The sequence below is a fragment of the Tachypleus tridentatus genome, chromosome 11, assembly GCF_004210375.1.
Source record: "Tachypleus tridentatus isolate NWPU-2018 chromosome 11, ASM421037v1, whole genome shotgun sequence".
Lineage (NCBI taxonomy): Eukaryota > Metazoa > Arthropoda > Merostomata > Xiphosura > Limulidae > Tachypleus > Tachypleus tridentatus.
In genome coordinates, this window is record NC_134835.1 from 24,503,961 (window position 1) to 24,527,882 (window position 23,922).

The 23,922-nt window shown below is 29.3% G+C and overlaps 1 protein-coding gene and 1 long non-coding RNA gene across 5 annotated transcripts in view; one reads left to right on the forward strand and one right to left on the reverse strand.

Moving 5' to 3' along the window:
* Nucleotides 1–23,922, forward strand: part of LOC143231763 (lachesin-like) — a 179,385-nt gene that overhangs the window by 106,669 nt on the left and 48,794 nt on the right. The window lies entirely within an intron of this gene.
* LOC143231764 (uncharacterized) overlaps nt 1–23,922 on the reverse strand; it is a 128,962-nt gene that overhangs the window by 10,338 nt on the left and 94,702 nt on the right. The gene's annotated exons all lie outside the window — the stretch shown is intronic.

The window sequence follows — 23,922 nt, forward strand, 5'->3', positions numbered from 1 at the left end:
AGTATATATCCATTGTTGTCAAAAGTAACATAAAGACAGACATAGATTGTGTAATCTCTCTAATAGACAGTATATATCCATTGTTGTCAAAAGTAACACAAAGACAGACATAGATTGTGTAATGTCTCTAATAGACAGTATATATCCATTGTTGTCAAAAGTAACACAAAGACAGACATAGATTGTGTAATGTCTCTAATAGACAGTATATATCCATTGTTTTCAAAAGTAACACAAAGACAGACATAGATTGTGTAATATCTCTAATAGACAGTATATATCCATTGTTTTCAAAAGTAACACAAAGACAGACATAGATTGTGTAATGTCTCTAATAGACAGTATATATCCATTGTTGTCAAAAGTAACACAAAGACAGACATAGATTGTGTAATGTCTCTAATAGACAGTATATATCCATTGTTGTCAAAAGTAACATAAAGACAGACATAGATTGTGTAATCTCTCTAATAGACAGTATATATCCATTGTTGTCAAAAGTAACACAAAGACAGACATAGATTGTGTAATATCTCTAATAGACAGTATATATCCATTGTTGTCAAAAGTAACATAAAGACAGACATAGATTGTGTAATGTCTCTAATAGACAGTATATATCCATTGTTGTCAAAAGTAACATAAAGACAGACATAGATTGTGTAATGTCTCTAATAGACAGTATATATCCATTGTTGTCAAAAGTAACATAAAGACAGACATAGATTGTGTAATGTCTCTAATAGACAGTATATATCCATTGTTGTCAAAAGTAACATAAAGACAGACATAGATTGTGTAATGTCTCTAATAGACAGTATATATCCATTGTTGTCAAAAGTAACATAAAGACAGACATAGATTGTGTAATGTCTCTAATAGACAGTATATATCCATTGTTGTCAAAAGTAACATAAAGACAGACATAGATTGTGTAATGTTTCTAATAGACAGTATATATCCATTGTTGTCAAAAGTAACATAAAGACAGACATAGATTGTGTAATGTCTCTAATAGACAGTATATATCCATAGTTGAAAAAAGTAACACAAAGACAGACATAGATTGTGTAATGTCTCTAATAGACAGTATATATCCATTGTTGTCAAAAGTAACATAAAGACAGACATAGATTGTGTAATGTTTCTAATAGACAGTATATATCCATAGTTGAAAAAAGTAACATAAAGACAGACATAGATTGTGTAATGTCTCTAATAGACAGTATATATCCATTGTTGTCAAAAGTAACATAAAGACAGACATAGATTGTGTAATGTCTCTAATAGACAGTATATATCCATTGTTGTCAAAAGTAACATAAAGACAGACATAGATTGTGTAATGTCTCTAATAGACAGTATATATCCATTGTTGTCAAAAGTAACACAAAGACAGACATAGATTGTGTAATGTCTCTAATAGACAGTATATATCCATTGTTGTCAAAAGTAACAAAGACAGACATAGATTGTGTAATGTCTCTAATAGACAGTATATATCCATTGTTGTCAAAAGTAACATAAAGACAGACATAGATTGTGTAATCTCTCTAATAGACAGTATATATCCATTGTTGTCAAAAGTAACATAAAGACAGACATAGATTGTGTAATCTCTCTAATAGACAGTATATATCCATTGTTGTCAAAAGTAACATAAAGACAGACATAGATTGTGTAATGTCTCTAATAGACAGTATATATCCATTGTTGTCAAAAGTAACATAAAGACAGACATAGATTGTGTAATGTCTCTAATAGACAGTATATATCCATTGTTGTCAAAAGTAACATAAAGACAGACATAGATTGTGTAATGTCTCTAATAGACAGTATATATCCATTGTTGTCAAAAGTAACATAAAGACAGACATAGATTGTGTAATGTCTCTAATAGACAGTATATATCCATTGTTGTCAAAAGTAACATAAAGACAGACATAGATTGTGTAATGTCTCTAATAGACAGTATATATCCATTGTTGTCAAAAGTAACATAAAGACAGACATAGATTGTGTAATGTCTCTAATAGACAGTATATATCCATTGTTGTCAAAAGTAACATAAAGACAGACATAGATTGTGTAATGTCTCTAATAGACAGTATATATCCATTGTTGTCAAAAGTAACATAAAGACAGACATAGATTGTGTAATGTCTCTAATAGACAGTATATATCCATTGTTGTCAAAAGTAACATAAAGACAGACATAGATTGTGTAATGTCTCTAATAGACAGTATATATCCATTGTTGTCAAAAGTAACATAAAGACAGACATAGATTGTGTAATGTCTCTAATAGACAGTATATATCCATTGTTGTCAAAAGTAACATAAAGACAGACATAGATTGTGTAATGTCTCTAATAGACAGTATATATCCATTGTTGTCAAAAGTAACATAAAGACAGACATAGATTGTGTAATGTCTCTAATAGACAGTATATATCCATTGTTGTCAAAAGTAACATAAAGACAGACATAGATTGTGTAATGTCTCTAATAGACAGTATATATCCATTGTTGTCAAAAGTAACATAAAGACAGACATAGATTGTGTAATGTCTCTAATAGACAGTATATATCCATTGTTGTCAAAAGTAACATAAAGACAGACATAGATTGTGTAATCTCTCTAATAGACAGTATATATCCATTGTTGTCAAAAGTAACATAAAGACAGACATAGATTGTGTAATGTCTCTAATAGACAGTATATATCCATTGTTGTCAAAAGTAACATAAAGACAGACATAGATTGTGTAATGTCTCTAATAGACAGTATATATCCATTGTTGTCAAAAGTAACATAAAGACAGACATAGATTGTGTAATGTCTCTAATAGACAGTATATATCCATTGTTGTCAAAAGTAACATAAAGACAGACATAGATTGTGTAATGTCTCTAATAGACAGTATATATCCATTGTTGTCAAAAGTAACATAAAGACAGACATAGATTGTGTAATGTCTCTAATAGACAGTATATATCCATTGTTGTCAAAAGTAACATAAAGACAGACATAGATTGTGTAATGTCTCTAATAGACAGTATATATCCATTGTTGTCAAAAGTAACATAAAGACAGACATAGATTGTGTAATGTCTCTAATAGACAGTATATATCCATTGTTGTCAAAAGTAACATAAAGACAGACATAGATTGTGTAATGTCTCTAATAGACAGTATATATCCATTGTTGTCAAAAGTAACATAAAGACAGACATAGATTGTGTAATGACAGTCTCTAATAGACAGTATATATCCATTGTTGTCAAAAGTAACATAAAGACAGACATAGATTGTGTAATGTCTCTAATAGACAGTATATATCCATTGTTGTCAAAAGTAACATAAAGACAGACATAGATTGTGTAATGTCTCTAATAGACAGTATATATCCATTGTTGTCAAAAGTAACATAAAGACAGACATAGATTGTGTAATGTCTCTAATAGACAGTATATATCCATTGTTGTCAAAAGTAACATAAAGACAGACATAGATTGTGTAATGTCTCTAATAGACAGTATATATCCATTGTTGTCAAAAGTAACATAAAGACAGACATAGATTGTGTAATGTCTCTAATAGACAGTATATATCCATTGTTGTAACAAAAGTAACATAAAGACAGACATAGATTGTGTAATGTCTCTAATAGACAGTATATATCCATTGTTGTCAAAAGTAACATAAAGACAGACATAGATTGTGTAATGTCTCTAATAGACAGTATATATCCATTGTTGTCAAAAGTAACATAAAGACAGACATAGATTGTGTAATGTCTCTAATAGACAGTATATATCCATTGTTGTCAAAAGTAACATAAAGACAGACATAGATTGTGTAATGTCTCTAATAGACAGTATATATCCATTGTTGTCAAAAGTAACATAAAGACAGACATAGATTGTGTAATGTCTCTAATAGACAGTATATATCCATTGTTGTCAAAAGTAACATAAAGACAGACATAGATTGTGTAATGTCTCTAATAGACAGTATATATCCATTGTTGTCAAAAGTAACATAAAGACAGACATAGATTGTGTAATGTCTCTAATAGACAGTATATATCCATTGTTGTCAAAAGTAACATAAAGACAGACATAGATTGTGTAATGTCTCTAATAGACAGTATATATCCATTGTTGTCAAAAGTAACATAAAGACAGACATAGATTGTGTAATGTCTCTAATAGACAGTATATATCCATTGTTGTCAAAAGTAACATAAAGACAGACATAGATTGTGTAATGTCTCTAATAGACAGTATATATCCATTGTTGTCAAAAGTAACATAAAGACAGACATAGATTGTGTAATGTCTCTAATAGACAGTATATATCCATTGTTGTCAAAAGTAACATAAAGACAGACATAGATTGTGTAATGTCTCTAATAGACAGTATATATCCATTGTTGTCAAAAGTAACATAAAGACAGACATAGATTGTGTAATGTCTCTAATAGACAGTATATATCCATTGTTGTCAAAAGTAACATAAAGACAGACATAGATTGTGTAATGTCTCTAATAGACAGTATATATCCATTGTTGTCAAAAGTAACATAAAGACAGACATAGATTGTGTAATGTCTCTAATAGACAGTATATATCCATTGTTGTCAAAAGTAACATAAAGACAGACATAGATTGTGTAATGTCTCTAATAGACAGTATATATCCATTGTTGTCAAAAGTAACATAAAGACAGACATAGATTGTGTAATGTCTCTAATAGACAGTATATATCCATTGTTGTCAAAAGTAACATAAAGACAGACATAGATTGTGTAATGTCTCTAATAGACAGTATATATCCATTGTTGTCAAAAGTAACATAAAGACAGACATAGATTGTGTAATGTCTCTAATAGACAGTATATATCCATTGTTGTCAAAAGTAACATAAAGACAGACATAGATTGTGTAATGTCTCTAATAGACAGTATATATCCATTGTTGTCAAAAGTAACATAAAGACAGACATAGATTGTGTAATGTCTCTAATAGACAGTATATATCCATTGTTGTCAAAAGTAACATAAAGACAGACATAGATTGTGTAATGTCTCTAATAGACAGTATATATCCATTGTTGTCAAAAGTAACATAAAGACAGACATAGATTGTGTAATGTCTCTAATAGACAGTATATATCCATTGTTGTCAAAAGTAACATAAAGACAGACATAGATTGTGTAATGTCTCTAATAGACAGTATATATCCATTGTTGTCAAAAGTAACATAAAGACAGACATAGATTGTGTAATGTCTCTAATAGACAGTATATATCCATTGTTGTCAAAAGTAACATAAAGACAGACATAGATTGTGTAATGTCTCTAATAGACAGTATATATCCATTGTTGTCAAAAGTAACATAAAGACAGACATAGATTGTGTAATGTCTCTAATAGACAGTATATATCCATTGTTGTCAAAAGTAACATAAAGACAGACATAGATTGTGTAATGTCTCTAATAGACAGTATATATCCATTGTTGTCAAAAGTAACATAAAGACAGACATAGATTGTGTAATGTATCTAATAGACAGTATATATCCATTGTTGTCAAAAGTAACATAAAGACAGACATAGATTGTGTAATGTCTCTAATAGACAGTATATATCCATTGTTGTCAAAAGTAACATAAAGACAGACATAGATTGTGTAATCTCTCTAATAGACAGTATATATCCATTGTTGTCAAAAGTAACATAAAGACAGACATAGATTGTGTAATGTCTCTAATAGACAGTATATATCCATTGTTGTCAAAAGTAACATAAAGACAGACATAGATTGTGTAATCTCTCTAATAGACAGTATATATCCATTGTTGTCAAAAGTAACATAAAGACAGACATAGATTGTGTAATGTCTCTAATAGACAGTATATATCCATTGTTGTCAAAAGTAACATAAAGACAGACATAGATTGTGTAATCTCTCTAATAGACAGTATATATCCATTGTTGTCAAAAGTAACATAAAGACAGACATAGATTGTGTAATGTCTCTAATAGACAGTATATATCCATTGTTGTCAAAAGTAACATAAAGACAGACATAGATTGTGTAATGTCTCTAATAGACAGTATATATCCATTGTTGTCAAAAGTAACATAAAGACAGACATAGATTGTGTAATGTCTCTAATAGACAGTATATATCCATTGTTGTCAAAAGTAACATAAAGACAGACATAGATTGTGTAATGTCTCTAATAGACAGTATATATCCATTGTTGTCAAAAGTAACATAAAGACAGACATAGATTGTGTAATGTCTCTAATAGACAGTATATATCCATTGTTGTCAAAAGTAACATAAAGACAGACATAGATTGTGTAATGTCTCTAATAGACAGTATATATCCATTGTTGTCAAAAGTAACATAAAGACAGACATAGATTGTGTAATGTATCTAATAGACAGTATATATCCATTGTTGTCAAAAGTAACATAAAGACAGACATAGATTGTGTAATCTCTCTAATAGACAGTATATATCCATTGTTGTCAAAAGTAACATAAAGACAGACATAGATTGTGTAATGTCTCTAATAGACAGTATATATCCATTGTTGTCAAAAGTAACATAAAGACAGACATAGATTGTGTAATGTCTCTAATAGACAGTCTCTAATAGACAGTATATATCCATTGTTGTCAAAAGTAACATAAAGACAGACATAGATTGTGTAATGTCTCTAATAGACAGTATATATCCATTGTTGTCAAAAGTAACATAAAGACAGACATAGATTGTGTAATGTCTCTAATAGACAGTATATATCCATTGTTGTCAAAAGTAACATAAAGACAGACATAGATTGTGTAATGTCTCTAATAGACAGTATATATCCATTGTTGTCAAAAGTAACATAAAGACAGACATAGATTGTGTAATGTCTCTAATAGACAGTATATATCCATTGTTGTCAAAAGTAACATAAAGACAGACATAGATTGTGTAATGTCTCTAATAGACAGTATATATCCATTGTTGTCAAAAGTAACATAAAGACAGACATAGATTGTGTAATGTCTCTAATAGACAGTATATATCCATTGTTGTCAAAAGTAACATAAAGACAGACATAGATTGTGTAATGTCTCTAATAGACAGTATATATCCATTGTTGTCAAAAGTAACATAAAGACAGACATAGATTGTGTAATGTCTCTAATAGACAGTATATATCCATTGTTGTCAAAAGTAACATAAAGACAGACATAGATTGTGTAATGTCTCTAATAGACAGTATATATCCATTGTTGTCAAAAGTAACATAAAGACAGACATAGATTGTGTAATGTCTCTAATAGACAGTATATATCCATTGTTGTCAAAAGTAACATAAAGACAGACATAGATTGTGTAATGTCTCTAATAGACAGTATATATCCATTGTTGTCAAAAGTAACATAAAGACAGACATAGATTGTGTAATGTCTCTAATAGACAGTATATATCCATTGTTGTCAAAAGTAACATAAAGACAGACATAGATTGTGTAATGTATATATCTCTAATAGACAGTATATATCCATTGTTGTCAAAAGTAACATAAAGACAGACATAGATTGTGTAATGTCTCTAATAGACAGTATATATCCATTGTTGTCAAAAGTAACATAAAGACAGACATAGATTGTGTAATGTCTCTAATAGACAGTATATATCCATTGTTGTCAAAAGTAACATAAAGACAGACATAGATTGTGTAATGTCTCTAATAGACAGTATATATCCATTGTTGTCAAAAGTAACATAAAGACAGACATAGATTGTGTAATGTCTCTAATAGACAGTATATATCCATTGTTGTCAAAAGTAACATAAAGACAGACATAGATTGTGTAATGTCTCTAATAGACAGTATATATCCATTGTTGTCAAAAGTAACATAAAGACAGACATAGATTGTGTAATGTCTCTAATAGACAGTATATATCCATTGTTGTCAAAAGTAACATAAAGACAGACATAGATTGTGTAATGTCTCTAATAGACAGTATATATCCATTGTTGTCAAAAGTAACATAAAGACAGACATAGATTGTGTAATGTCTCTAATAGACAGTATATATCCATTGTTGTCAAAAGTAACATAAAGACAGACATAGATTGTGTAATGTCTCTAATAGACAGTATATATCCATTGTTGTCAAAAGTAACATAAAGACAGACATAGATTGTGTAATGTCTCTAATAGACAGTATATATCCATTGTTGTCAAAAGTAACATAAAGACAGACATAGATTGTGTAATGTCTCTAATAGACAGTATATATCCATTGTTGTCAAAAGTAACATAAAGACAGACATAGATTGTGTAATGTCTCTAATAGACAGTATATATCCATTGTTGTCAAAAGTAACATAAAGACAGACATAGATTGTGTAATGTCTCTAATAGACAGTATATATCCATTGTTGTCAAAAGTAACATAAAGACAGACATAGATTGTGTAATGTCTCTAATAGACAGTATATATCCATTGTTGTCAAAAGTAACATAAAGACAGACATAGATTGTGTAATGTCTCTAATAGACAGTATATATCCATTGTTGTCAAAAGTAACATAAAGACAGACATAGATTGTGTAATGTCTCTAATAGACAGTATATATCCATTGTTGTCAAAAGTAACATAAAGACAGACATAGATTGTGTAATCTCTCTAATAGACAGTATATATCCATTGTTGTCAAAAGTAACATAAAGACAGACATAGATTGTGTAATGTCTCTAATAGACAGTATATATCCATTGTTGTCAAAAGTAACATAAAGACAGACATAGATTGTGTAATGTCTCTAATAGACAGTATATATCCATTGTTGTCAAAAGTAACATAAAGACAGACATAGATTGTGTAATGTCTCTAATAGACAGTATATATCCATTGTTGTCAAAAGTAACATAAAGACAGACATAGATTGTGTAATGTCTCTAATAGACAGTATATATCCATTGTTGTCAAAAGTAACATAAAGACAGACATAGATTGTGTAATGTCTCTAATAGACAGTATATATCCATTGTTGTCAAAAGTAACATAAAGACAGACATAGATTGTGTAATGTCTCTAATAGACAGTATATATCCATTGTTGTCAAAAGTAACATAAAGACAGACATAGATTGTGTAATGTCTCTAATAGACAGTATATATCCATTGTTGTCAAAAGTAACATAAAGACAGACATAGATTGTGTAATGTCTCTAATAGACAGTATATATCCATTGTTGTCAAAAGTAACATAAAGACAGACATAGATTGTGTAATGTCTCTAATAGACAGTATATATCCATTGTTGTCAAAAGTAACATAAAGACAGACATAGATTGTGTAATGTCTCTAATAGACAGTATATATCCATTGTTGTCAAAAGTAACATAAAGACAGACATAGATTGTGTAATGTCTCTAATAGACAGTATATATCCATTGTTGTCAAAAGTAACATAAAGACAGACATAGATTGTGTAATGTCTCTAATAGACAGTATATATCCATTGTTGTCAAAAGTAACATAAAGACAGACATAGATTGTGTAATAACATCTCTAATAGACAGTATATATCCATTGTTGTCAAAAGTAACATAAAGACAGACATAGATTGTGTAATGTCTCTAATAGACAGTATATATCCATTGTTGTCAAAAGTAACATAAAGACAGACATAGATTGTGTAATGTCTCTAATAGACAGTATATATCCATTGTTGTCAAAAGTAACATAAAGACAGACATAGATTGTGTAATGTCTCTAATAGACAGTATATATCCATTGTTGTCAAAAGTAACATAAAGACAGACATAGATTGTGTAATGTCTCTAATAGACAGTATATATCCATTGTTGTCAAAAGTAACATAAAGACAGACATAGATTGTGTAATGTCTCTAATAGACAGTATATATCCATTGTTGTCAAAAGTAACATAAAGACAGACATAGATTGTGTAATGTCTCTAATAGACAGTATATATCCATTGTTGTCAAAAGTAACATAAAGACAGACATAGATTGTGTAATGTCTCTAATAGACAGTATATATCCATTGTTGTCAAAAGTAACATAAAGACAGACATAGATTGTGTAATGTCTCTAATAGACAGTATATATCCATTGTTGTCAAAAGTAACATAAAGACAGACATAGATTGTGTAATGTCTCTAATAGACAGTATATATCCATTGTTGTCAAAAGTAACATAAAGACAGACATAGATTGTGTAATGTCTCTAATAGACAGTATATATCCATTGTTGTCAAAAGTAACATAAAGACAGACATAGATTGTGTAATGTCTCTAATAGACAGTATATATCCATTGTTGTCAAAAGTAACATAAAGACAGACATAGATTGTGTAATGTCTCTAATAGACAGTATATATCCATTGTTGTCAAAAGTAACATAAAGACAGACATAGATTGTGTAATGTCTCTAATAGACAGTATATATCCATTGTTGTCAAAAGTAACATAAAGACAGACATAGATTGTGTAATGTCTCTAATAGACAGTATATATCCATTGTTGTCAAAAGTAACATAAAGACAGACATAGATTGTGTAATGTCTCTAATAGACAGTATATATCCATTGTTGTCAAAAGTAACATAAAGACAGACATAGATTGTGTAATGTCTCTAATAGACAGTATATATCCATTGTTGTCAAAAGTAACATAAAGACAGACATAGATTGTGTAATGTCTCTAATAGACAGTATATATCCATTGTTGTCAAAAGTAACATAAAGACAGACATAGATTGTGTAATGTCTCTAATAGACAGTATATATCCATTGTTGTCAAAAGTAACATAAAGACAGACATAGATTGTGTAATGTCTCTAATAGACAGTATATATCCATTGTTGTCAAAAGTAACATAAAGACAGACATAGATTGTGTAATGTCTCTAATAGACAGTATATATCCATTGTTGTCAAAAGTAACATAAAGACAGACATAGATTGTGTAATGTCTCTAATAGACAGTATATATCCATTGTTGTCAAAAGTAACATAAAGACAGACATAGATTGTGTAATGTCTCTAATAGACAGTATATATCCATTGTTGTCAAAAGTAACATAAAGACAGACATAGATTGTGTAATGTCTCTAATAGACAGTATATATCCATTGTTGTCAAAAGTAACATAAAGACAGACATAGATTGTGTAATGTCTCTAATAGACAGTATATATCCATTGTTGTCAAAAGTAACATAAAGACAGACATAGATTGTGTAATGTCTCTAATAGACAGTATATATCCATTGTTGTCAAAAGTAACATAAAGACAGACATAGATTGTGTAATGTCTCTAATAGACAGTATATATCCATTGTTGTCAAAAGTAACATAAAGACAGACATAGATTGTGTAATGTCTCTAATAGACAGTATATATCCATTGTTGTCAAAAGTAACATAAAGACAGACATAGATTGTGTAATGTCTCTAATAGACAGTATATATCCATTGTTGTCAAAAGTAACATAAAGACAGACATAGATTGTGTAATGTCTCTAATAGACAGTATATATCCATTGTTGTCAAAAGTAACATAAAGACAGACATAGATTGTGTAATGTCTCTAATAGACAGTATATATCCATTGTTGTCAAAAGTAACATAAAGACAGACATAGATTGTGTAATGTCTCTAATAGACAGTATATATCCATTGTTGTCAAAAGTAACATAAAGACAGACATAGATTGTGTAATGTCTCTAATAGACAGTATATATCCATTGTTGTCAAAAGTAACATAAAGACAGACATAGATTGTGTAATGTCTCTAATAGACAGTATATATCCATTGTTGTCAAAAGTAACATAAAGACAGACATAGATTGTGTAATGTCTCTAATAGACAGTATATATCCATTGTTGTCAAAAGTAACATAAAGACAGACATAGATTGTGTAATGTCTCTAATAGACAGTATATATCCATTGTTGTCAAAAGTAACATAAAGACAGACATAGATTGTGTAATGTCTCTAATAGACAGTATATATCCATTGTTGTCAAAAGTAACATAAAGACAGACATAGATTGTGTAATGTCTCTAATAGACAGTATATATCCATTGTTGTCAAAAGTAACATAAAGACAGACATAGATTGTGTAATGTCTCTAATAGACAGTATATATCCATTGTTGTCAAAAGTAACATAAAGACAGACATAGATTGTGTAATGTCTCTAATAGACAGTATATATCCATTGTTGTCAAAAGTAACATAAAGACAGACATAGATTGTGTAATGTCTCTAATAGACAGTATATATCCATTGTTGTCAAAAGTAACATAAAGACAGACATAGATTGTGTAATGTCTCTAATAGACAGTATATATCCATTGTTGTCAAAAGTAACATAAAGACAGACATAGATTGTGTAATGTCTCTAATAGACAGTATATATCCATTGTTGTCAAAAGTAACATAAAGACAGACATAGATTGTGTAATGTCTCTAATAGACAGTATATATCCATTGTTGTCAAAAGTAACATAAAGACAGACATAGATTGTGTAATGACAGTCTCTAATAGACAGTATATATCCATTGTTGTCAAAAGTAACATAAAGACAGACATAGATTGTGTAATGTCTCTAATAGACAGTATATATCCATTGTTGTCAAAAGTAACATAAAGACAGACATAGATTGTGTAATGTCTCTAATAGACAGTATATATCCATTGTTGTCAAAAGTAACATAAAGACAGACATAGATTGTGTAATGTCTCTAATAGACAGTATATATCCATTGTTGTCAAAAGTAACATAAAGACAGACATAGATTGTGTAATGTCTCTAATAGACAGTATATATCCATTGTTGTCAAAAGTAACATAAAGACAGACATAGATTGTGTAATGTCTCTAATAGACAGTATATATCCATTGTTGTCAAAAGTAACATAAAGACAGACATAGATTGTGTAATGTCTCTAATAGACAGTATATATCCATTGTTGTCAAAAGTAACATAAAGACAGACATAGATTGTGTAATGTCTCTAATAGACAGTATATATCCATTGTTGTCAAAAGTAACATAAAGACAGACATAGATTGTGTAATGTCTCTAATAGACAGTATATATCCATTGTTGTCAAAAGTAACATAAAGACAGACATAGATTGTGTAATGTCTCTAATAGACAGTATATATCCATTGTTGTCAAAAGTAACATAAAGACAGACATAGATTGTGTAATGTCTCTAATAGACAGTATATATCCATTGTTGTCAAAAGTAACATAAAGACAGACATAGATTGTGTAATGTCTCTAATAGACAGTATATATCCATTGTTGTCAAAAGTAACATAAAGACAGACATAGATTGTGTAATGTCTCTAATAGACAGTATATATCCATTGTTGTCAAAAGTAACATAAAGACAGACATAGATTGTGTAATGTCTCTAATAGACAGTATATATCCATTGTTGTCAAAAGTAACATAAAGACAGACATAGATTGTGTAATGTCTCTAATAGACAGTATATATCCATTGTTGTCAAAAGTAACATAAAGACAGACATAGATTGTGTAATGTCTCTAATAGACAGTATATATCCATTGTTGTCAAAAGTAACATAAAGACAGACATAGATTGTGTAATGTCTCTAATAGACAGTATATATCCATTGTTGTCAAAAGTAACATAAAGACAGACATAGATTGTGTAATGTCTCTAATAGACAGTATATATCCATTGTTGTCAAAAGTAACATAAAGACAGACATAGATTGTGTAATGTCTCTAATAGACAGTATATATCCATTGTTGTCAAAAGTAACATAAAGACAGACATAGATTGTGTAATGTCTCTAATAGACAGTATATATCCATTGTTGTCAAAAGTAACATAAAGACAGACATAGATTGTGTAATGTCTCTAATAGACAGTATATATCCATTGTTGTCAAAAGTAACATAAAGACAGACATAGATTGTGTAATGTCTCTAATAGACAGTATATATCCATTGTTGTCAAAAGTAACATAAAGACAGACATAGATTGTGTAATGTCTCTAATAGACAGTATATATCCATTGTTGTCAAAAGTAACATAAAGACAGACATAGATTGTGTAATGTCTCTAATAGACAGTATATATCCATTGTTGTCAAAAGTAACATAAAGACAGACATAGATTGTGTAATGTCTCTAATAGACAGTATATATCCATTGTTGTCAAAAGTAACATAAAGACAGACATAGATTGTGTAATGTCTCTAATAGACAGTATATATCCATTGTTGTCAAAAGTAACATAAAGACAGACATAGATTGTGTAATGTCTCTAATAGACAGTATATATCCATTGTTGTCAAAAGTAACATAAAGACAGACATAGATTGTGTAATGTCTCTAATAGACAGTATATATCCATTGTTGTCAAAAGTAACATAAAGACAGACATAGATTGTGTAATGTCTCTAATAGACAGTATATATCCATTGTTGTCAAAAGTAACATAAAGACAGACATAGATTGTGTAATGTCTCTAATAGACAGTATATATCCATTGTTGTCAAAAGTAACATAAAGACAGACATAGATTGTGTAATGTCTCTAATAGACAGTATATATCCATTGTTGTCAAAAGTAACATAAAGACAGACATAGATTGTGTAATGTCTCTAATAGACAGTATATATCCATTGTTGTCAAAAGTAACATAAAGACAGACATAGATTGTGTAATGTCTCTAATAGACAGTATATATCCATTGTTGTCAAAAGTAACATAAAGACAGACATAGATTGTGTAATGTCTCTAATAGACAGTATATATCCATTGTTGTCAAAAGTAACATAAAGACAGACATAGATTGTGTAATGTCTCTAATAGACAGTATATATCCATTGTTGTCAAAAGTAACATAAAGACAGACATAGATTGTGTAATGTCTCTAATAGACAGTATATATCCATTGTTGTCAAAAGTAACATAAAGACAGACATAGATTGTGTAATGTCTCTAATAGACAGTATATATCCATTGTTGTCAAAAGTAACATAAAGACAGACATAGATTGTGTAATGTCTCTAATAGACAGTATATATCCATTGTTGTCAAAAGTAACATAAAGACAGACATAGATTGTGTAATGTCTCTAATAGACAGTATATATCCATTGTTGTCAAAAGTAACATAAAGACAGACATAGATTGTGTAATGTCTCTAATAGACAGTATATATCCATTGTTGTCAAAAGTAACATAAAGACAGACATAGATTGTGTAATGTCTCTAATAGACAGTATATATCCATTGTTGTCAAAAGTAACATAAAGACAGACATAGATTGTGTAATGTCTCTAATAGACAGTATATATCCATTGTTGTCAAAAGTAACATAAAGACAGACATAGATTGTGTAATGTCTCTAATAGACAGTATATATCCATTGTTGTCAAAAGTAACATAAAGACAGACATAGATTGTGTAATGTCTCTAATAGACAGTATATATCCATTGTTGTCAAAAGTAACATAAAGACAGACATAGATTGTGTAATGTCTCTAATAGACAGTATATATCCATTGTTGTCAAAAGTAACATAAAGACAGACATAGATTGTGTAATGTCTCTAATAGACAGTATATATCCATTGTTGTCAAAAGTAACATAAAGACAGACATAGATTGTGTAATGTCTCTAATAGACAGTATATATCCATTGTTGTCAAAAGTAACATAAAGACAGACATAGATTGTGTAATGTCTCTAATAGACAGTATATATCCATTGTTGTCAAAAGTAACATAAAGACAGACATAGATTGTGTAATGTCTCTAATAGACAGTATATATCCATTGTTGTCAAAAGTAACATAAAGACAGACATAGATTGTGTAATGTCTCTAATAGACAGTATATATCCATTGTTGTCAAAAGTAACATAAAGACAGACATAGATTGTGTAATGTCTCTAATAGACAGTATATATCCATTGTTGTCAAAAGTAACATAAAGACAGACATAGATTGTGTAATGTCTCTAATAGACAGTATATATCCATTGTTGTCAAAAGTAACATAAAGACAGACATAGATTGTGTAATGTCTCTAATAGACAGTATATATCCATTGTTGTCAAAAGTAACATAAAGACAGACATAGATTGTGTAATGTCTCTAATAGACAGTATATATCCATTGTTGTCAAAAGTAACATAAAGACAGACATAGATTGTGTAATGTCTCTAATAGACAGTATATATCCATTGTTGTCAAAAGTAACATAAAGACAGACATAGATTGTGTAATCTCTCTAATAGACAGTATATATCCATTGTTGTCAAAAGTAACATAAAGACAGACATAGATTGTGTAATGTCTCTAATAGACAGTATATATCCATTGTTGTCAAAAGTAACATAAAGACAGACATAGATTGTGTAATGTCTCTAATAGACAGTATATATCCATTGTTGTCAAAAGTAACATAAAGACAGACATAGATTGTGTAATGTCTCTAATAGACAGTATATATCCATTGTTGTCAAAAGTAACATAAAGACAGACATAGATTGTGTAATGTCTCTAATAGACAGTATATATCCATTGTTGTCAAAAGTAACATAAAGACAGACATAGATTGTGTAATGTCTCTAATAGACAGTATATATCCATTGTTGTCAAAAGTAACATAAAGACAGACATAGATTGTGTAATGTCTCTAATAGACAGTATATATCCATTGTTGTCAAAAGTAACATAAAGACAGACATAGATTGTGTAATGTCTCTAATAGACAGTATATATCCATTGTTGTCAAAAGTAACATAAAGACAGACATAGATTGTGTAATGTCTCTAATAGACAGTATATATCCATTGTTGTCAAAAGTAACATAAAGACAGACATAGATTGTGTAATGTCTCTAATAGACAGTATATATCCATTGTTGTCAAAAGTAACATAAAGACAGACATAGATTGTGTAATGTCTCTAATAGACAGTATATATCCATTGTTGTCAAAAGTAACATAAAGACAGACATAGATTGTGTAATGTCTCTAATAGACAGTATATATCCATTGTTGTCAAAAGTAACATAAAGACAGACATAGATTGTGTAATGTCTCTAATAGACAGTATATATCCATTGTTGTCAAAAGTAACATAAAGACAGACATAGATTGTGTAATGTCTCTAATAGACAGTATATATCCATTGTTGTCAAAAGTAACATAAAGACAGACATAGATTGTGTAATGTCTCTAATAGACAGTATATATCCATTGTTGTCAAAAGTAACATAAAGACAGACATAGATTGTGTAATCTCTCTAATAGACAGTATATATCCATTGTTGTCAAAAGTAACATAAAGACAGACATAGATTGTGTAATGTCTCTAATAGACAGTATATATCCATTGTTGTCAAAAGTAACATAAAGACAGACATAGATTGTGTAATGTCTCTAATAGACAGTATATATCCATTGTTGTCAAAAGTAACATAAAGACAGACATAGATTGTGTAATGTCTCTAATAGACAGTATATATCCATTGTTGTCAAAAGTAACATAAAGACAGACATAGATTGTGTAATAACATAAAGACAGACATCTCTAATAGACAGTATATATCCATTGTTGTCAAAAGTAACATAAAGACAGACATAGATTGTGTAATGTCTCTAATAGACAGTATATATCCATTGTTGTCAAAAGTAACATAAAGACAGACATAGATTGTGTAATGTCTCTAATAGACAGTATATATCCATTGTTGTCAAAAGTAACATAAAGACAGACATAGATTGTGTAATGTCTCTAATAGACAGTATATATCCATTGTTGTCAAAAGTAACATAAAGACAGACATAGATTGTGTAATGTCTCTAATAGACAGTATATATCCATTGTTGTCAAAAGTAACATAAAGACAGACATAGATTGTGTAATGTCTCTAATAGACAGTATATATCCATTGTTGTCAAAAGTAACATAAAGACAGACATAGATTGTGTAATGTCTCTAATAGACAGTATATATCCATTGTTGTCAAAAGTAACATAAAGACAGACATAGATTGTGTAATGTCTCTAATAGACAGTATATATCCATTGTTGTCAAAAAGTAACATAAAGACAGACATAGATTGTGTAATGTCTCTAATAGACAGTATATATCCATTGTTGTCAAAAGTAACATAAAGACAGACATAGATTGTGTAATGTCTCTAATAGACAGTATATATCCATTGTTGTCAAAAGTAACATAAAGACAGACATAGATTGTGTAATCTCTCTAATAGACAGTATATATCCATTGTTGTCAAAAGTAACATAAAGACAGACATAGATTGTGTAATGTCTCTAATAGACAGTATATATCCATTGTTGTCAAAAGTAACATAAAGACAGACATAGATTGTGTAATCTCTCTAATAGACAGTATATATCCATTGTTGTCAAAAGTAACATAAAGACAGACATAGATTGTGTAATGTCTCTAATAGACAGTATATATCCATTGTTGTCAAAAGTAACATAAAGACAGACATAGATTGTGTAATGTCTCTAATAGACAGTATATATCCATTGTTGTCAAAAGTAACATAAAGACAGACATAGATTGTGTAATGTCTCTAATAGACAGTATATATCCATTGTTGTCAAAAGTAACATAAAGACAGACATAGATTGTGTAATGTCTCTAATAGACAGTATATATCCATTGTTGTCAAAAGTAACATAAAGACAGACATAGATTGTGTAATGTCTCTAATAGACAGTATATATCCATTGTTGTCAAAAGTAACATAAAGACAGACATAGATTGTGTAATGTCTCTAATAGACAGTATATATCCATTGTTGTCAAAAGTAACATAAAGACAGACATAGATTGTGTAATGTCTCTAATAGACAGTATATATCCATTGTTGTGAAAAGTAACATAAAGACAGACATAGATTGTGTAATGTATCTAATAGACAGTATATATCCATTGTTGTCAAAAGTAACATAAAGACAGACATAGATTGTGTAATCTCTCTAATAGACAGTATATATCCATTGTTGTAAAAAGTAACATAAAGACAGACATAGATTGTGTAATGTATCTAATAGACAGTATATATCCATTGTTGTCAAAAGTAACATAAAGACAGACATAGATTGTGTAATGTCTCTAATAGACAGTATATATCCATTGTTGTCAAAAGTAACATAAAGACAGACATAGATTGTGTAATGTCTCTAATAGACAGTATATATCCATTGTTGTCAAAAGTAACATAAAGACAGACATAGATTGTGTAATGTCTCTAATAGACAGTATATATCCATTGTTGTCAAAAGTAACATAAAGACAGACATAGATTGTGTAATGTCTCTAATAGACAGTATATATCCATTGTTGTAAAAAGTAACATAAAGACAGACATAGATTGTGTAATGTATCTAATAGACAGTATATATCCATTGTTGTCAAAAGTAACATAAAGACAGACATAGATTGTGTAATGTATCTAATAGACAGTATATATCCATTGTTGTCAAAAGTAACATAAAGACAGACATAGATTGTGTAATGTCTCTAATAGACAGTATATATCCATTGTTGTCAAAAGTAACATAAAGACAGACATAGATTGTGTAATGTCTCTAATAGACAGTATATATCCATTGTTGTCAAAAGTAACATAAAGACAGACATAGATTGTGTAATCTCTCTAATAGACAGTATATATCCATTGTTGTCAAAAGTAACATAAAGACAGACATAGATTGTGTAATATCTCTAATAGACAGTATATATCCATTGTTGTCAAAAGTAACATAAAGACAGACATAGATTGTGTAATCTCTCTAATAGACAGTATATATCCATTGTTGTCAAAAGTAACATAAAGACAGACATAGATTGTGTAATGTCTCTAATAGACAGTATATATCCATTGTTGTCAAAAGTAACATAAAGACAGACATAGATTGTGTAATGTCTCTAATAGACAGTATATATCCATTGTTGTCAAAAGTAACATAAAGACAGACATAGATTGTGTAATGTCTCTAATAGACAGTATATATCCATTGTTGTCAAAAGTAACATAAAGACAGACATAGATTGTGTAATATCTCTAATAGACAGTATATATCCATTGTTGTCAAAAGTAACATAAAGACAGACATAGATTGTGTAATATCTCTAATAGACAGTATATATCCATTGTTGTGAAAAGTAACATAAAGACAGACATAGATTGTGTAATGTCTCTAATAGACAGTATATATCCATTGTTGTCAAAAGTAACATAAAGACAGACATAGATTGTGTAATGTCTCTAATAGACAGTATATATCCATTGTTGTCAAAAGTAACATAAAGACAGACATAGATTGTGTAATCTCTCTAATAGACAGTATATATCCATTGTTGTCAAAAGTAACATAAAGACAGACATAGATTGTGTAATGTCTCTAATAGACAGTATATATCCATTGTTGTCAAAAGTAACATAAAGACAGACATAGATTGTGTAATATCTCTAATAGACAGTATATATCCATTGTTGTGAAAAGTAACATAAAGACAGACATAGATTGTGTAATGTCTCTAATAGACAGTATATATCCATTGTTGTGAAAAGTAACATAAAGACAGACATAGATTGTGTAATGTATCTAATAGACAGTATATATCCATTGTTGTGAAAAGTAACATAAAGACAGACATAGATTGTGTAATGTATCTAATAGACAGTATATATCCATTGTTGTCAAAAGTAACATAAAGACAGACATAGATTGTGTAATCTCTCTAATAGACAGTATATATCCATTGTTGTCAAAAGTAACATAAAGACAGACATAGATTGTGTAATGTCTCTAATAGACAGTATATATCCATTGTTGTCAAAAGTAACATAAAGACAGACATAGATTGTGTAATGTCTCTAATAGACAGTATATATCCATTGTTGTCAAAAGTAACATAAAGACAGACATAGATTGTGTAATGTCTCTAATAGACAGTATATATCCATTGTTGTGAAAAGTAACATAAAGACAGACATAGATTGTGTAATGTCTCTAATAGACAGTATATATCCATTGTTGTGAAAAGTAACATAAAGACAGACATAGATTGTGTAATGTCTCTAATAGACAGTATATATCCATTGTTGTGAAAAGTAACATAAAGACAGACATAGATTGTGTAATCTCTCTAATAGACAGTATATATCCATTGTTGTCAAAAGTAACATAAAGACAGACATAGATTGTGTAATGTCTCTAATAGACAGTATATATCCATTGTTGTCAAAAGTAACATAAAGACAGACATAGATTGTGTAATCTCTCTAACAGACAGTATATATCCATTGTTGTCAAAAGTAACACAAAGACAGACATAGATTGTGTAATGTCTCTAATAGACAGTATATATCCATTGTTGTCAAAAGTAACATAAAGACAGACATAGATTGTGTAATCTCTCTAATAGACAGTATATATCCATTGTTGTCAAAAGTAACACAAAGACAGACATAGATTGTGTAATCTCTCTAATAGACAGTATATATCCATTGTTGTAAAAAGTAACATAAAGACAGACATAGATTGTGTAATGTCTCTAATAGACAGTATATATCCATTGTTGTTAAAAGTAACACAAAGACAGACATAGATTGTGTAATATCTCTAATAGACAGTATATATCCATTGTTGTGAAAAGTAACATAAAGACAGACATAGATTGTGTAATATTTCTAATAGACAGTATATATCCATTGTTGTGAAAAGTAACATAAAGACAGACATAGATTGTGTAATGTCTCTAATAGACAGTATATATCCATTGTTGTCAAAAGTAACACAAAGACAGACATAGATTGTGTAATGTCTCTAATAGACAGTATATATCCATTGTTGTCAAAAGTAACACAAAGACAGACATAGATTGTGTAATGTCTCTAATAGACAGTATATATCCATTGTTGTGAAAAGTAACATAAAGACAGACATAGATTGTGTAATATTTCTAATAGACAGTATATATCCATTGTTGTGAAAAGTAACATAAAGACAGACATAGATTGTGTAATGTCTCTAATAGACAGTATATATCCATTGTTGTCAAAAGTAACATAAAGACAGACATAGATTGTGTAATCTCTCTAATAGACAGTATATATCCATTGTTGTGAAAAGTAACATAAAGACAGACATAGATTGTGTAATGTCTCTAATAGACAGTATATATCCATTGTTGTCAAAAGTAACATAAAGACAGACATAGATTGTGTAATATCTCTAATAGACAGTATATATCCATTGTTGTCAAAAGTAACACAAAGACAGACATAGATTGTGTAATGTCTCTAATAGACAGTATATATCCATTGTTGTCAAAAGTAACATAAAGACAGACATAGATTGTGTAATGTCTCTAATAGACAGTATATATCCATTGTTGTCAAAAGTAACATAAAGACAGACATAGATTGTGTAATCTCTCTAATAGACAGTATATATCCATTGTTGTCAAAAGTAACATAAAGACAGACATAGATTGTGTAATGTCTCTAATAGACAGTATATATCCATTGTTGTCAAAAGTAACATAAAGACAGACATAGATTGTGTAATCTCTAATAGACAGTATATATCCATTGTTGTCAAAAGTAACATAAAGACAGACATAGATTGTGTAATGTCTCTAATAGACAGTATATATCCATTGTTGTAAAAGTAACACAAAGACAGACATAGATTGTGTAATGTCTCTAATAGACAGTATATATCCATTGTTGTGAAAAGTAACATAAAGACAGACATAGATTGTGTAATATCTCTAATAGACAGTATATATCCATTGTTGTGAAAAGTAACATAAAGACAGACATAGATTGTGTAATATTTCTCTAATAGACAGTATATATCCATTGTTGTGAAAAGTAACATAAAGACAGACATAGATTGTGTAATGTCTCTAATAGACAGTATATATCCATTGTTGTCAAAAGTAACACAAAGACAGACATAGATTGTGTAATGTCTCTAATAGACAGTATATATCCATTGTTGTCAAAAGTAACACAAAGACAGACATAGATTGTGTAATGTCTCTAATAGACAGTATATATCCATTGTTGTGAAAAGTAACATAAAGACAGACATAGATTGTGTAATATTTCTAATAGACAGTATATATCCATTGTTGTGAAAAGTAACATAAAGACAGACATAGATTGTGTAATGTCTCTAATAGACAGTATATATCCATTGTTGTCAAAAGTAACATAAAGACAGACATAGATTGTGTAATCTCTCTAATAGACAGTATATATCCATTGTTGTGAAAAGTAACATAAAGACAGACATAGATTGTGTAATATTTCTAATAGACAGTATATATCCATTGTTGTGAAAAGTAACATAAAGACAGACATAGATTGTGTAATATTTCTAATAGACAGTATATATCCGTTGTTGTCAAAAGTAACACAAAGACAGACATAGATTGTGTAATGTCTCTAATAGACAGTATATATCCATTGTTGTCAAAAGTAACACAAAGACAGACATAGATTGTGTAATGTCTCTAATAGACAGTATATATCCATTGTTGTGAAAAGTAACATAAAGACAGACATAGATTGTGTAATAATTCTAATAGACAGTATATATCCATTGTTGTGAAAAGTAACATAAAGACAGACATAGATTGTGTAATATCTCTAATAGACAGTATATATCCATTGTTGTCAAAAGTAACACAAAGACAGACATAGATTGTGTAATCTCTCTAATAGACAGAATATATCCATTGTTGTCCAAAGTAACATAAAGACAGACATAGATTGTGTAATATCTCTAATAGACAGTATATA